The sequence below is a fragment of the Pinus tabuliformis genome, chromosome 4_2, assembly GCF_031772625.1.
Source record: "Pinus tabuliformis cultivar Carrire ecotype Pingquan chromosome 4_2, CPIR1, whole genome shotgun sequence".
Lineage (NCBI taxonomy): Eukaryota > Viridiplantae > Streptophyta > Pinopsida > Pinales > Pinaceae > Pinus > Pinus tabuliformis.
The window spans coordinates 325063574-325080860 of NC_142304.1; positions in this window are offsets into that span (position 1 = coordinate 325063574).

Below are 17287 nucleotides of genomic sequence, written 5' to 3' on the forward strand. Positions count from 1 at the left end.
ACCTTGTTCACTGGTCAGAATCTATGGACACATATCTCATATCATAAATATATCTAGCCACAGAACATGTTGGATTGGGTTCGACTGTCTAATTGGCCGTCGACTGGCAGCTCATCCATATGGAAGGCATTGCTACACTCCCTACCCCATATAAGAGACAATCTGGTGTGTAGAATCAATGATGGTTCCCTGGGTCGGATCGGGGTGGATCCAAGGATTGGTAGTGGAGGAAGACACTTACTTTCTAGAGACCTTATCATGTATCTTCACACACATGAGATGATGGTTTTCTCGCACATTGCAGACCAACAAAATTCAGATATTTTTTCACAAGCATGGAAATCTGATCGTCAACTCGAACTTCCCCCTCGATGGCACCAGGAATGGCATGAATATATTACAGCATTATCTGAATCTCACATAAGGATAAAAGAGGGACATGATGAATTAGTTTGGTGCTTGGCAGAAAATGGTATATATTCCCCAAAGTCAGGTTACAGTTCCCTGATACAGCACAAAAGTCCAGAATAGACATTGAATTGGTGGAGATACATTTGGAAGCTTACTGCACCTCCACGCACCAGACTATTCTTCTGGTGCATACTTAGAGACAAAGTTCCCACAGGGGAGCACCTAGCTCATAGATCTTTTTACAAGCCTACCTGGTGTATTTTGTGCAAATGTGAATCGGAATCAATGGAACACCTTTTTCTTCTATGCACCACATTGCAATCACTTTGGTGGAACTTATCCTCATCTATATGTTTCTCTGGGCTATGGGCTGGCAATAATCTAAGCAGCGCTTGGGATGACTGGTCTGGCAGACACAAGGGATCCAAACTACAGAACCTCCCCTTGCTTGTCAGCTAGTATATCTGGCAGGCTCGAAACCTATACATTTTTTATAACAAAGTTGTGTTGGCTGCAAAAAGAGGCTGGTATAATCTCTGCTTATAATGAATTTCCTGAACCTCCACCTCCTAAAGAGTGCTGCACACATCCACCCCCCAGCATTGACAAATCTACTCCTTGGGCTTTCTTTGATGGGGCTGCAAATCAACAGGGCTGTGGAGGTGGTTTCATTTTATATATAAATGAACAACATTTCTATAAAGTCAAGATGGGATTAGGAGCTGGTGCCAATAATTTTGCAGAACTCATTACCCTCTGTCACTTATTGCATTTCTCCTTGGAACATCAGTGCTTCGACCTTAATATCTTTGGGGACTCACAGATTATTATTAACTGGTTCAATGGCATATTTGTTTGTCACATACACACACTCAACAACATATTAAACGAAGTAAATATTTTCAAGGTAGAATTTAACAATATCTCTTGCAATCATATTTATAGGGAGCATAGCTGTAGTGTTGACCAACTATCCAAGGAGGCCGCGTCATTACCCAGAGGAGAATGAGTGATACAAGAGCAGAGGGGGAATAATGAATTCCGCTATTATCATCAGCCTTCTATAGACCAGCACTATTAGGGGGACCTTGGTCCTTGAACTACAAATGTATTTTGTTAAGTACTATTAAAACTCAAATTTTTGAAACCTTTTTGACATATATTTTTGAGATATTATACTAAAAAGGCCATGCGTGGTTTATGTACAGGCTTATACAGACTTATAATAGTTTTATGCAGTTGTTTTTTGGGCAGATCGCCTTACGTGGTGTATCTGGATAGTTCAGAGTCCCTCGTGCTAGTCCATGGTTGAATCAGTATATAGCATATGCAAACAGCATCTACAGTATGTAATTTTTCTATATTAATGAAAAATTACAGATTTTTCCAAGGGAAAAAAGTAATTGAACTTATCTGTAGATAGAATCATCATCATCACATCAACACATGAAAACACCAGATGTAGATGGAAACCCTTATGAGAGAGAACCACAAATATTTTTATCTTCTTCAATCTTCGATTACCTAAATTTACAAGCACCATCACCCAAAATATATTTTTAGGCACCAACCCCAAAATAGATTTGCAGACACCAACCTGTTGTAGGCTACAACCTAATTGAGGCACCAACCTCTGAAATGTGAAAGCATAGACTTGTTGTAGGACCCAACCTGATTGAGGCACCAACCTCTCAAATATGCAAGCACTATAGGTTTTAACCCCGTACAAAAATTACCTGCATATGAATTCTAAAACACAGAAAATAAAGAATGTAAGAGCATAACACATAAAACACATATACACAAAAATTTTCCCTTGGATCCCAAAATCGAGACTACCAGTTTGATTTTTCATTATATTCCTTTCAATGTTACAATACATATTTATACATGCCGAAGCATCCAATACCATGGACTGAAAACCATCGTGTCGAAAACCATGTGTGAAAAACATGCACAAAACCATAAGAAAGTCCGCCCAACCTAATATAGGGTCCAAAAAACAAAATTTTCTGGGGTGTTGCCTCAGACCCCATAGAGCGGGCTTAACTGCACCCCTCAAACCCCTGTGAAACCCCCCCGCTACACAATTGGTGCAACGAAGGGGGCACTATACCCCCCCTCTAACCCCCCGGTTAACTACGTGGGCTAGTCGTGGAAAGAATATAACACAACCCAACATTATCCCAATTGTTGTTTTCTTTCCACAAGGGGCCACAAGAGATCTTAGTCATTTATCTAGCCCTACAACGCCCATTATTTCTATACACCAAGAGAACTTCTTAGAGCTCACATATTTTGTCAATGCATCTGCAGTATTCTTCAAAATGTCCACCTTTACTAGCAACACCTTTTTGTCTTCTATCATATCCGTCACAAAGTGATACTAAAAATCAATGTGCTTTATCTTTGAATGATATGCAGGGTTCTTTGCCAAGAAAATTTCACTTTGGCTATCACAGAGTATCCTTATAGCTCCTTGTACTAACCCCATACTTGAACATAATCTTTGCAACCAAACTGTTTCCTTTCTTGCATGAGTGGCTGCCATGTATTCTGCGTCTTTAGTTGATAGTGCCATTACAGATTATTTCTTACTCATCCAACTGACTGCACCTCCAAATAGGTTAAAAACATACCCACTAGTAGATCTTCTTTGATGCATATCTCCAGCCCAGTCTACATCAACAAAGCCATGAATATACAACACTCTATCCAGTCCTGGTATTCCTTGGTAGAACAAACCATAATCACTAGTGCCACGCAAATACCTGAAAACCCACTTCACTGATCTCCAGTTCTCTTTCCTTGGTTTTGACATAAACCTGCTCAATACTCCCACTACATGTGCAATGTCTGGTCTAGTACATACCATTGCATACATTAGGCTACCGACTACACTTGCATATGGAACACGGGACATGTCCTCTTTCTTTTCTTGTGTCTTGGGACATTGTTCACCAGATACCTCACACCTACAGGAATAGGAACCTTCACCGGTTTACTATCCTGCATATTAAACCTCTGCAGTATTGTCTCGACATACTTCCTTTGGTTTAACCAGAGCTTCTTCTTTTCCCGTCTCTTTTAATTTCCATGCCCAAAATATAGTTTACAGCACCAAGATCTTTCATGTTGAATTTGGAGGACAATTGGGTCTTCAAATCCTAGATAATTTCTTTGTCATTTCCATCCAGCAACATATCATCCACATACAAGACTAGATAAATAACACGGTCACCAATTAATTTAAAATCCATACAGTGATCTGCTTTTCTTCTCGTGAAGGCAAGTTCCCATATAAATGTATCAAATTTATGATACCACATCCTTGGTGATTGTTTTAACCCATACAAAGACTTCTCTAACTTGCATACCATTTCTTTCTTACCCTTCACTGCAAAACCTTCAGGTTGCTTCATGTAGATCTCCTCTTCCAGATCCCTGTGAAGAAATGTTGTCTTCACATCCATCTGTTCTACCTCAAAATCAAAAGCAGCAACAAAAGACAAAATTAATCTATTGGAAGCTACCTTGGCAATAGGAGAAAAAAACGCCAAAATCAATTCCTGGCACCTGGGAATAATCTTTTGCTACCAATCGAGCTTTGTATTTATCCACCTTTCCTTCTGCATTTGTATTCTTCTTGAACACCCATTTGATTCCAATGGGTTTCCTTCTAGCTGGCAACTCCACCAGATCCCAAGCCTCATTTTTTTGCAAAGATGCCATTTCATCAACCATGGCCTCTTTCCAGAGTTTTCCATCCTCTGAATCTATTGCTTCCTTCACAGTTCTGGGATCATCATCAGTCACAGATAAAGTAAAATTTGAACAGAAAGCAGATGGACTATACCTTTTCAGCTGCCTTCTTTCTTGAACTGATCTTTTCACACCCAGAGTTTGTGGCTCTTCATCTTCTGAGTCCTCCTCTACTGTAGAGTCTGATTCTTCCTCCTTAAGCTCAAACTCTACCTTCTCGAGTTCCTTTGGTTGGAATTCATGTTTAATGACGACTTTCACCTCTTTGAACACCACATCTCAGCTGTACACAACCTTCCTTGTTACTGGGTTCCAAAGCTTATAACCCTTTAAACCATCCTTATACCCATTAAAGATGCACTTTTCTAATTTACTATCCAGCTTGGTTCTTTTCTCCTTTGGAACATGTACATATGCATCACATCCAAATACCTTGTTTGCATACGGTTCCCCGTCAAAGGGACAACGGTTAACCCGGCCTTGTCCTTTCCCTTGGAACGGTAGTCTTTCATTTTTCCTTCTTCTTGCATAAGAAACTGATAATCGTCAGTGTTTTCGTTTTGCACATTAATCTCACAGGTTTTATTACAATTCCTTATGATTTACCTAGTTCATGATGCAAAAGGTTTGTAAGTTCTAATGAAAAGATGCTGAAATAATTACCAAAAACATACCTTCTTTAGTACTCCACACACCCCCCTGCTTACCCTTTTTCATGCCCTCATGAAAACATTGTAGTTGACATGTAAGGCAGTGAGAGAGTAGCCTGGAGATGGAATCTCATGTGGAGGTCTACATCCATGATACATAACTAGGTGTTCAAAGAAATGGCTTGTCTGACCCTCAGGCATCTCATACAGGGCTTGGTACCCAGGTGCAGGGTGCCAAATAATTGGACTCTAGAACCTATATCCTAACTAGGATGGCCCTGCCCTCAAAATGACTTTGCCGTAGAGGTGCAAGCGGTTGGCGGCTAACTTGAAATTTTCATACTTAAATGGTTCCCTGAGTTGGATATTCGGATTAGAGATCTGACATCGAAATTTAGCCACATCAATGGCAAGGTCTTTGTTAGTGAAAAAGTATTATATTCCCTTCCGATTGATTGCTGTATGAATGGGTCTTAATGATTCAATTACATCTGGAGTCTTCATGAGGTTCCTATGTTCTCTCCACAACTGTACTGGATCCCTAGGCTCAGCTCTTACCCACAAGTCTAATCCATTTTCTTACCTTTGGAAAGCATTATAGGCTTTAAGCCATTTAATTTGATTAACCCCAAATGAAATAAATGCCTGTAATTGGATATTCCCAACAAAAGGGCTGGGGTTCAGCTCGGTCACCTAGTTTAATACAAGGTTATGCAAATAAAACTCACACAACAATCTTTGAACTTTTACCCCGTAGTGCTTACAATAGTTTATAAAATCATTGATGGTATTAATTTGTATGGGAGCACCTACTTTAACAGCCTTTATTTTCAATTGCAAATATCGTTCCATTAAGAACAAGGCATAATTTTTAGCAGTGGCTCTACATGCTAGGAAGTCATTGTACAAAGAACATAAGGGATTCATCTGCTTGACAACTATATCTAACCTATGAGTTACCTTCGCGACTTTTTCTTCTTCCCTTCGCCACCCTTCAAAGGCTTGGCTTTCGGATAGATTGATGTTCCTTAGCTGTTGTTGTAGCTCTTCATACCTTTCTCGAGGGATCATTTGCTCTATGAGTGTTTCTGCTTCTTGCAGAGCTTGCGTCAAACCCTCTCGTAGGGTTAGCGTTCTCGGATCCCTTTCCCATACGACGGTGGAGACCGAGAGTTTTACTGAATTTTCCTATTGCGTTGTCTTATGTTCATGGCCCGTATTTCTCCCAAGGGTTGTGTCTTCGTCTGAATTTCTTTATCGCAGGTCACTATATCATCCATTTGTATTTCAACATGGGTAACAGTCAAATGCTATTCCTTTTGATTTTGAACAGCAGACAGTTCCTCAAAAACATTTGGAATAGTAGCCCACTTTTCGCCAGGGTTTTGAATAGCAAGATGGACTCTGGTCCTCTGATGCTTTGTCTTGAGGGGTTTTGCTGGAGTGGTTGCATGTTTCCCTCCTGAAGTCCTTTTTACCCTTTTTCTTGCTTTCAAAATTTTGATCTGCTGTCGAAGCTGGACTATTACATTCAATAGTCTTTGCTATTCTTTCCGTAATTTCTTAATTTCCTCAATTTCCTTAGAAGGAATAGCAGACTGCTCACTGCCGCCTGGACTATGATCTGGATCAATTCCCTGATTTTCTCTTTGGGGTGCTTCTTCATTGCTCTGCTCTGGTTGCTTCGGGGAAAAAACCCTAGCTGGTTCTGTTATTTCTTGGGTGACTTCCTTTTCTGCCTCCCCTTCTTCTGAAATTTCTTCTGGTGTCATCTGGCTAGGAACAGATTGTTCCCGTTCTGCATCACTTCTCTCTCCTGTCATATTTTCATCATGAACAGGTTGACTCTCCTCTTCTACCTCCTCTCCATGTAAATCTTCAGGTGCATTTCCATCCTGAGCAGAGTGTTCTTTTGGTTCTTGTTTAGCATGGAGATCTGATTGGCTGGAAGGTTGGCCATATTCGCCCATATTGGCCAAAATTTTGGCCAATTCATCTTCTCTCAATGGATCCTGCAATGTGCTACCTTCCTGCTGTTCTGTTTCCTCCTCCTGCTCAGGTTGCTCGGTTCCTTCCTCCATTTCGCCTTCCTCATTTTCCTACATTCCTTTCTCATTGTCTTCTCCTTCTAATCACGGGGGTTGCTCATCCCCTGAATCATTTACCTCTACTGGTTGCCTAGTATCTCCTTGGGAATTTTCCAACCTCCCTCTTAGCCATGCTAGTCGGACTGATTTCCTTCGTTTTTCTGGATGCTCAAGTGTACTGGTGGCATGTTTACGTTTTGGGGATGGTGTGGTCAATCCTCCATCTATCATGGCAATTAGCTCTTCCCAACTGCTCTGCTACTGGGTAAGGCTATGGCTAACTATTAACCGTATCAACCCATGATGACTAACAACTGATTCTACATGTTGTGCCTTTTTCATGCTCCGTGCAACGTCATGAAGTAATGAATTAAAAAATGCAAGTAAATTTACAGAGCATTTTTGCTTTAATACAGCTAAAAGTTTAAGGTGTCATGGTCTTACCATGTCTTTTCTGCCTTCACAGGTGATGTAGCTCTGAATAGTCTTTGCTAATTCTGCCCACGGCTCTCCTAATGCTGTTGGCAGAACGCCCTTTCCTCTAATTGTCAGGCTTTGGCCTTCCTCCTCGAAGGTTTCTATGATCTTTTGCAATCACTCCTTCTTTAACGTCCATACAGGTCCAGTGGCTAGCAGTCTCGAGACCTCTGTGATTATGTCATCGGTGACTGCTATGTGTCTCCCCCTCACTGTGGAGTGATCCTCTTGCAAGTTTTGCAATAATTCAATTGCTACAGTCTCGTTGGATTCCTGTAAGCGATTGAGATAAGTTAGCCACCCTGCTCTTGCCAGGATCTCCCGTGCAGCATCAAAGACTATTAACACCTATGGTTCTCTCCGAATCGATCTTCCTCCCATGTTTCGCTGTAAAATCTCATAATTTGACAATGGAAAGGCAGTTGTTCACACTGTTAAAACACAGAGAGGGTAACAGACGTAGGACTTGCTCAAAATATAAAGGGCTTTACCAATGCCACGGAGTATACTATGGAAATGGCTTAGGAACAGCAAGCCATGCAAAAAAAAAAATAGTATACCGTTGAGCCATGCTATTCCCAAGTACGCAATTTCCCGAATAGCAGTCTGACACGTAATCCTGGAAATGATGAGGTTAACCTCCCCCCGGTAATGTGATAGGCCATCCCGACCATCAAATAAAGGAGCGGCGTGCCATTCTGTTCTGAAGCAGAGTCATAAAGGAACAGCATATGGCAATATGCCATGTTTACAAAAGTAGCAGATTACCGAAATCGAGGTGAAAAGTTGGATCGCTTAATACGTAAGAGGCTGCTGTGATATGATGCGAGGCTGGGAGGATAGGACATCTGGCGTGGATATGGAGTCTCATGCGGTCATTGTCAATTGTTCTATCATGATTGGTGATAATAGATTTACATGCGTTGTATGGTTCGAGAAATAATATATATTCTTCTTATGTGATTGATTACTAAGGTATAAGAAACAGAAGGGTGATGATAACTACCTATTGGTGTAAATAATGTGACTTCAATACCATTAACAGTGCTCTACTGCCGACAGGTGTCCATAACCTTGCCAGAGTTGTTTATTTCACCCTTGGAACCATGATCCTTTATGTATGCTTAGGAAATGTTGTGCGATGTCAAAATGTAGGCCATTATGCTGGCTTGGTGACCAGTTAGCCATAATGCCATTCATGAGGAATGAACGAAACGTGGGCAGGCTGGTTCGTGATGAGAACTCCTGTTCCAAGGGTTGTTTATTTGATATACCTTTTGGACCATATCCCTGGTATGGTGGCCATAGTGGGAATGCCACTTCACTTTCTTCCTCATGATCATGGTAGGTTGGCTCTTGATGAGACACCCTATCCTGCATTTGACAACTTATATAAACAAGTCATTAAGACATCATTGTTTGCTCTTTTTTCTTTCTTTTTCATAAAATACTTTCCTATTTATACACAAAGGGTGGTTCAACACTCCTTAAGAGTAGGAATGGTGGAAGAAGTCTTAACATCTCAATAGGAAGATATAAACCCTTTGCTCTTATTCCTGAATAATAATCAAAGAGGATTAAAAAGAACCAACATGATAAAGATAACCAATCATAGCAAAGTTAATGAAACAATGACATCAAAAGATAATAGGTAAGTGTGTCCTTCCCTCTGTCCTCTTACCAATTCAGAGCAATTTCTTATAAAAATAACGATTTTATAGTTCACCTTTCTGTATCTCGTGATTTTGTATCCATTGCATAAGTGCATAGTTGTATTCCAAAAGACTTGAAAGAACAAGAACAATAAGCATGCTTAATTTATAATAGCAAGGGGAGCAAGCATAAGTAAAAGGAATACGAGGATGCTGTTGTTTCAAAGAGGAAGAGCAAAAGAATACAAGTGGTGTTCCTTTTGGAAAAAGGAATAGCAGAAAGCACAAATGTCGTTCCTTTGGAAAAGGAACAAAAAAAAATCAAAAATGTTGTTACTTTGGAAAAGGAACAATAGAACGCAGAAATGTCGTTCCTTTGGAAAAGGAACAGCAAAAATCGAAAATGTTGTTCCTTTGGAAAAGGAACAGCAAAACACACAAATGTCATTCCTTTGGAAAAGGAACAACAAAAATAAAAAATGTTGTTCCTTTTCCAAAGGAACAGCAAAACACACAAATGTCGTTCCTTTGGAAATGGAACAACAAAAATAAAAAATGTTGTTCCTTTGGAAAAGGAACAGCGAAACACAGAAATGTCGTTCCTTTGGAAAAGGAACAACAAAAAATTGGAAATGTTGTTCCTTTGGAAAAGGAACAGCAGAACGCAGGAATGTCGTTCCTTTGGAAAAGGAACAACAAAAATCGAAAATGTTGTTCCTTTGGAAAATGAACAGCAAAACACCCAAATGTCATTCCTTTGGAAAAGGAACAGCAAAAAATCGAAAATGTTGTTCCTTTAGAAAAGGAACAAGAAAACACACAAATGTCGTTCCTTTGGAAAAGGAACAACAAAAATCGAAAATATTGTTCCTTTGGGAAAGGAACAAAAAAAAGCAAAAGTGTTGTTCCTTTGGAAAAGGAACAGAAAAAAGCAAAAGTAAAGAACAAAATTAAAGCAAAATGACGACTGATCGAAAAGGTGCTGTTCTTTTAAAAAAAGGGAACAACACAACGAAAATGTTGTCCCTTTGAGAAAAGGAACAACAAAAACAATAACATTGCTGCTGCTTCGAAAAGTAACGGCAAAGTGTTGATTCAAAAATATGTACAAAAACAATTCAACAAAACAAAAGAAATTATGTACAAACTGTGAAAAGAGATAAATCACCTAATGAATCACAGGTGAGGAAGACTTCTCTCTCTCCCCCAAAATTTCCATATCAGAGTCTTGGCGTAGCTGTTGACAGAAGGACTTCCGAGTGAGTGGTTTGCGATAAAGACGAACTCGGTGGCCATTTGCCTTGAAGGCATATCCAAAACCGTCAATAGTGATTAGAGTAAGAGTACCATTGTCATGTACCTTCTGGATTTTGTATGGTCCCAACCAACGAGTCTGGAGTTTACTGGGAAAGTCCTAAAACCTGGAATCGTACAAAAGTGCCCAGTCTCCTTCGTGGAAGACTTTATTTTTAATGAGAGCATCATGCCATTTAGCTCGCTGTTGTTGGATCAGTGCAGTATTTTGGAGTGCAGAGAGCCTAATTTCATCGAGCTCATTGATCTGCTGTAATCGATTAATCTGTGCCTCAGTTAGATCTAAGCCAAATTCCTGTGTTGTTCGCAATGTTTGGATTTCGAATTCGATGGGAAAAATGGGTTGCTTTCCAAACACTAATTGATAAGGTGAGTAACCAGTGGTACTTCTCCATGTTGTTCTGTAAGCCCACATTGCTTCTGGTAGTCTGGCAGCCCAATCACGTCTATGTGACGCAATGCTTTTTGTTAGGATTGCTTCTATTATTTTATTGCCGCTTTCTACCTGACCATTTGCTTATGGGTGGTATGGAGTAGTGATTTTATTTTGGACATGATAGTTTTTTAGTGTTGCAGCTATTTTGTTCCCAGCAAATTGTGGTCCACCATCTATAATTATATCTCTTGGAAGGCCATAACGCACAAATATATGGAACAAGAACTGTATGACAGAATCTTCTGTAGCTCTTGGCAATGCCTCTACTTCAACCCATTTGGTGACATATTCTGTTGCCACCAAAATATATGTTTTCTGGTTTGAAGGTGGGTTAATTGGTCCAACAAAATCAAGGGCCCATCGTTCGACCAAGGCATCCTGCTCTCTGGCAACTGTCACAAGCTTGGACGAATTTCTTTGCATCTTTGAAAATTGTAGGCCAATAATACCCTGTTTGCATCACCTTATGTTCAGTTCTGTGATCGGCGAAATGTCCGCCACATGGTCCATCATGACAAGCTTTTAAAATGTCAAAGATTTCATCCTCTCGAACACATTTTCTGATATGCATATCTTCCCTTGTGTGGAACAGGTAGCCTCCAACCCAAGAGAATTTACCTACTGTTAGGTAATTGGCAACATCAGCATACCAGGGCGTTTTAACAACAACAGAAAATAGATGCTCGTCCGGAAATTGATCTTCAACTGCTGCTGCATTGATTGGCTTTGGCATTCCTGAGAGAAAATTGACTACAGGATTTTCTTTTCCAGGCCGATCCTTGATTGTAATATCAAATTCCTGCAATAAAATCAGCCATATAGTTATTCTACCATTTGTGATAGGCTTGTTTGCTAACTATTTTATGGCAGAATGATATGTATACTAGATAACAGGATATCCAGTAATGTAATGTCTAAACTTATTGACAACATGTATTACAGCTAGAAATTCTTTCTCAGTAACAGTGTAATTTAATTCAGCAGGGGATAAATTTTTGCTAATATAATAAATTTCATATGGTTTCTTATCCTCTTACCACCCAAGGACTGCTCCAATGGATGTATCTGAGGCATCAGATGATATCTGAAATGGAAAATCCCAATTTGGTCCTCGAAGGACTGGGGCTATGGACACAAGCTTCTTCAGATCCTGGAAAGCACGTTCACATTTTCTGTCCAAAGAAAATCAACGTTACCAGTTAGTGCATACAGAGGTGCAACAATATGCGAAAAATGTTCTATAAACCTCCTATAATAACCAGAAAATCCAAGAAAACTGCATACCTCTGTTTGAGTGGTAGGAGTAGGAATAAGCAAAATTATTTGGATTTTGGCTGGGTCTACCTGAATGCCAGCTGCTGAAATATAGTGTCCTAGAATAAGTCCTTCAGTCATCATCATATAGCATTTTTCATGGCTTAAACAAAGCCTGGTAGCAATGCAGCGTTGTAGGACCTTTTCCAGTATATCCAATGCTGGATCGAAATCGTCTCCGTACGGTGTAAATTCATCCATGTATACTTCAACATTTAGTAAGTCTGCAGAAATGCTGAGGATAGCCCTTTGGAATGTGGCAGGAGCATTGCATAAGCCAAAAGGTAGAACTCTGTAGGCAAATGTTCCCCAAGGACAAGTAAAAGTGGTTTTGTCTTGGTCTTCAGGGGCAATCTGAATCTGATTGTATCCACTGAAGCCATCTAGGAAAGAAAAGAATTTATTTCCTGCCAAAGTTTCTAATACTTGGTCGATGAATGGGAGAGGGAAGTGGTCTTTTTGTGTTGCTTTATTTATTTCTCTATAGTCCACACAAATTCTCCATTTCCCATTCTTTTTTGGTACCACCACAAGCGGAGAGACCCATTTACTATCGAAGATAGGATAGATGAAATTAACATTTAAAAGTTTTTTGAAGTTCAACTTTTACCACATCTTTTAGGTGAGGATTAAGTCTCCTTTGAGGCTTGCGAACAGGTCTCGCATCTTTTTCTATGTAAATGTGGTGTGTACATAATTGGGGGTCAATTCCTTTCATATCAGGGTAGTCCCATGCAAATGCTTCTTTATATTTCCTCAACAAATGGATGAGCTTCGTTTCTTGTTCGGAGGTGAGGTTGGCATTAATGTTTAAGGTTTTTCCCGGTTCGATTTCCACAATTTTACTATTTGCAACAGAGGTAACAGGTATTGTTTGATCATGCGTATCTTTAAGAGGATCTTCTTCTAATTCGTTATCGAATGCTGCCTCTATCATGTGACACTGCGTGCGGGATCTGTGTTCAGTTTAACTAATAAATTTATTAATGGCATCATCCTCTGTCTGGTTTTTAAAATCAAGTGCCTCTTGTATAGTTAATGGAGATCTAATGTTATCATTAAGGTATGATACAGGGTGCTTATTAGTTTTGATTATTGTGACACTTGGCTGTGCTGGAGGATATAAAGCTAAGTTATTGATATCTGCTCCCCTCATTATGGTCATATTGCCTTGTCGGCAGCCAATATAGGCATTGGCAGTTGCAAGCCAAGGTCTACCTAAAATCAATGGGTGTCCATCAAGTCGGCTTTTGGGATTTATTATTAGAAAATTGGTCGGATATTCCCAAGAGTCAATGGATACCATGACATCATGTAGTGTGCCCTCTGGCCTAACCACAGATCGGTCAGCCAGTTTTAGTAAGGTAGAGGTGGATTCTACAAATGTAATTCCTAGCTTTTGGCAAGTAGTAGTTGTTAAGATGTTGATTGCAGCTCCTAGATCAACTAAGGCATTGGGGAAGGTTTGACCATAAATTTATACGATGACTATTGGATTTCTTGGGTCTTTGTATTTAATGGGTGTTTCTTTTCCTGATAATAAGTCATATAGAGTGCGAACTACTTGGACTCTTGGATTGTTTCCCATATTCCTCCTTTGTTTCTTTACAAACAATTCTTTGATAGTCTTTGCGCATATCAGAATGTCTTGAATGGCTTGGAGGAATGGAACTTTTATGTACAAATTTTGTAATTCTCCCAGAATGGAAAAATCATGATATTGTGTAGGTCGAGGTATGATTAATCGTTCTGGGAACGGGGGAGAGGATGTGGTTGCTTGGTTATGAGTTTGTTGTTTGTTCACATCTTGTTCTTGTGACAGGTGTTGTTATAGACATTTTTGGGCACTGCAACCCCAAGCATAAATGTCCATAAACCAAGGGCTCCTAAGTCCCTAAAGGTGTTTCTCCAACCCCTAGAAGAACAAGGTCAACTAATTACAGCATATCCCAGAAGTTCTCCATGAAAAACTACTCAGAACTGGTCAAAACTGGACCATTTCACCTACTCCATAGGCAAAGTGCGTTGCATCCCACATAAATACACACAGTAGGTGCATTGCATGTCAAAAAGCCCTTCTATGGGGTGCGATGGGCGAGAAGGGACAAATGGCAGGGTCAATCCGCAAGGTGGAGAAGCATGGAATCTTCCAGAAACTTCTCCTGTGACACTTGCCTCTCTGGATTTGACCAGGGATGAGTAAGAGATCATCAATCTCCAAGTGGAATCAAGAACTATCAGAGGGAAGACACTAATCAAATCTCAAGCTGACTCACCTCCCTCACTGACATTTATATATGGATCCCTCATCCCAGAGATCTAGAGGATGGAATTTTGTATCTTGTAAGGAAGTGTTGTTGGTTTCTTGGTGCAATATCATAGTGTTGGGTGATCTAAGCTTTTCATGAGGTGAAGAAGGGCTTACTTGCTGAGAGGATGATGCTGGGTCAGAACAATCGGTTGTAATTCTCTTTGCTCTTTCTTGATTATCAATAAAGCTATTCAACTTTTCCTCCATATTCCTGTATGATTGATTATTTATGAATTTGTATGGTCAATGTACATCTGATCCTATATTGTTTATGATAATAGATCTATGTTCTTGGATAGTGTTATGCTGCTTTGATTCTACAGGTACTCTTTGAAACTGGGTAGACAAGGAAATGAGTGGCAAAGACCTACCAGAAGAGAGAGGAATCGAGCAAGGAACCAAGCGCAAGACAGAGGTTGGTCTCCTTATTCTTCTCTTATCTATTTTTCATAAAGGAAAACAAAAGTAGTTTTTAATGTGTTTGTTTCTAAGGTAGCTACCAGCCTTAGTGGGATTAGAAGCTCTACATAGACACTATTCCCGATAACAAAATCGCGACTCCGCTGGGGAGAGAGTAGATCGTTTATTCATCTACATTTGTTTACTTTATAAACTTACAGACGGAGCCTGAAGTCAAGCTAGCTAGCCTTCGAACTGCATTTGCTATGCAAGTGCAAAGTAGATCAACGTTGCTTCAGTCAATCTCCGGGTTTTGTTTATGAATTAAACGATTGATTTACAAGATTTCTAATTGCCCTCGTGGTGGCTCTAGTAACCTCCTTATATCTACCCCTGTGATTGATTTACTGATTACCACTTGCTTGTCCTAAATCCCTGAACTGAACTGCAAACTGTGACCCGGAATCCAATCAAAGTCTCATCCCTGGTCCAGCGCACTGTCTATTCTGTGAACTTCAAATGCAGCACACTTCCCGAGTGTAGTTGGTGCGTTGCATTTCAGTTTCACTGTGTTACAGGTGCGCTGATCAAACAAGGCCTTGTTGATAACTTTTGGTTTTTGTGTTCACTCTTTTCATCTCTATTCAGGAGTTTTGCTGCCTGTAGTCAGTACACCTCTGTTTGAAACCCCTTTCCTTGCTGTTATTCCGCCTCCATTGTGCAAAGAAATGTAAATTTTTTTTTATGTATTTTTTATTCATTTTCAGTTCTCCTTTACAAAGAAGTAGCGTAATTGTACTGTCGTTTCTTGATTTGAAAGTGTCGCAAGTGTCGTTTTCAGTCATAGAAGAGAATCTGATTGTTCTTGATAGTCGATTACACTGTTACTCTTGTATTTGATCTGAATTAGTAGTTTTTCCTAGTGTCGAAAGCAAGTTTTCAATTCCAAATCGCAAAGTGTTGTCATTGTCCTCATTTTGTTTTGAAAAGAAACTTGTTAGTAATTGTCGCTTTGGAAAATAATTCAGATTTGCGCTTAGCTTTCTTTTTATCATTCACACATTAAGAAGGCTGAAAACAAATACATGCATGTGCATTTGCATTTAGACTGTTTGTTGGTTTGATTTAGGACAGTGCACATAGTGTGTGCTCTATGCTCTTTGTTGAAAGAACGCCATCTCTCTTTCCTTAGTAGCTAGGATTTTCATTGCAGAAAGAAGATTAAACCACTATTTATCATCTTAGATTGCATTTTAGGAATTGTACATCTACATCACGCGGTGAACCTGAAAGGCAAATTTCTTAAGCAAGATCAACTATAAAATAAATTTAATGAATCTAAAAACGCTTTGGAACCTAACGCACATCTAGAAGTCTAGGCTAGAGATGTATTCCGGCGTCATAAAGCTTAGTAACTGTTGTTTTCACTATTGGTTGGGTGATTCCTCCACTTTGAGACGATAAGTGCCAGTATGGACTTGTGCTCCCACATACCGTCGAGTATATTTTGGGAGACCACAATAGGCTTTATCCTTTATCCATAGGAAGCCGTGTCTGCCGCCCGATCGATCGCAATGCACTAAACATAGCATTCGGGAAGATTGACTACTGTACCGTAATAAGTATTATGCAGTTTTGCGATTGGTTTGGTAATCCCTCTGTCTAGATTTCCATAGCAGTCCCTTTCATTCCTTTTCAGACTCCTTAACGGAAAAGGTCCATCCGAGCACTTGTGACTTCAGGATCATTAAAAATCGAAGGCGACTAGAGTCATCTTTTGTTTTTTCTCGACTCTTAAAAATTGAAAAAACAAGTTGTGTAAAAGCATCTAAAATTCATCTAATTCAGAAACATACTTCCCCTTTGATTTTTAGTTGATCGAGTAATCCACAACCGTGGAAGAAAGTCAATTGAAACCCCGTTGTTCGTGGAGGCTTACGAGTCAACCGTCTTTGTCTCCAGAGTCGAAACTATTACGGACAAAGCGAACTCGTTTAACCAGTTCCAAATCCCCTGGTAAAGTTAGAACAAGTGTTCCAACACCATCGGAGACTTCGGTTACTCCAAACATTTCTGGTATCCCTGCCTTTACAGAATAAGTTCAACAACCACCAAAGGATAGTAGAACTGATCCTAGTGTGAAGGCAAACACCTGTGTTACTGAGCCAGATCCATCTACAACTGATTCGGAAGGTGTTATTCCCCAAGCATCTATCACTGTAGATTCTATACCTTCTTCGGCACCAGAAACATTTTACGGACCTGACGGTCTACCTCTTCCACCTGGTCTGATTGCTATAGAAGAGATTGTGGAGGATCCTCCATCGAGTACTCCATCGCGATTTGGAGTCGGGATCACTCTATATCCTTCTTCGTCAGAAATTAGTCTACCGCCATCGGAAGCTCCTGTAGAATCGCTAGGCAATCTTTTGGATAGACTAGAAATGTCTGAACAACCGTCGACATCAAGGACT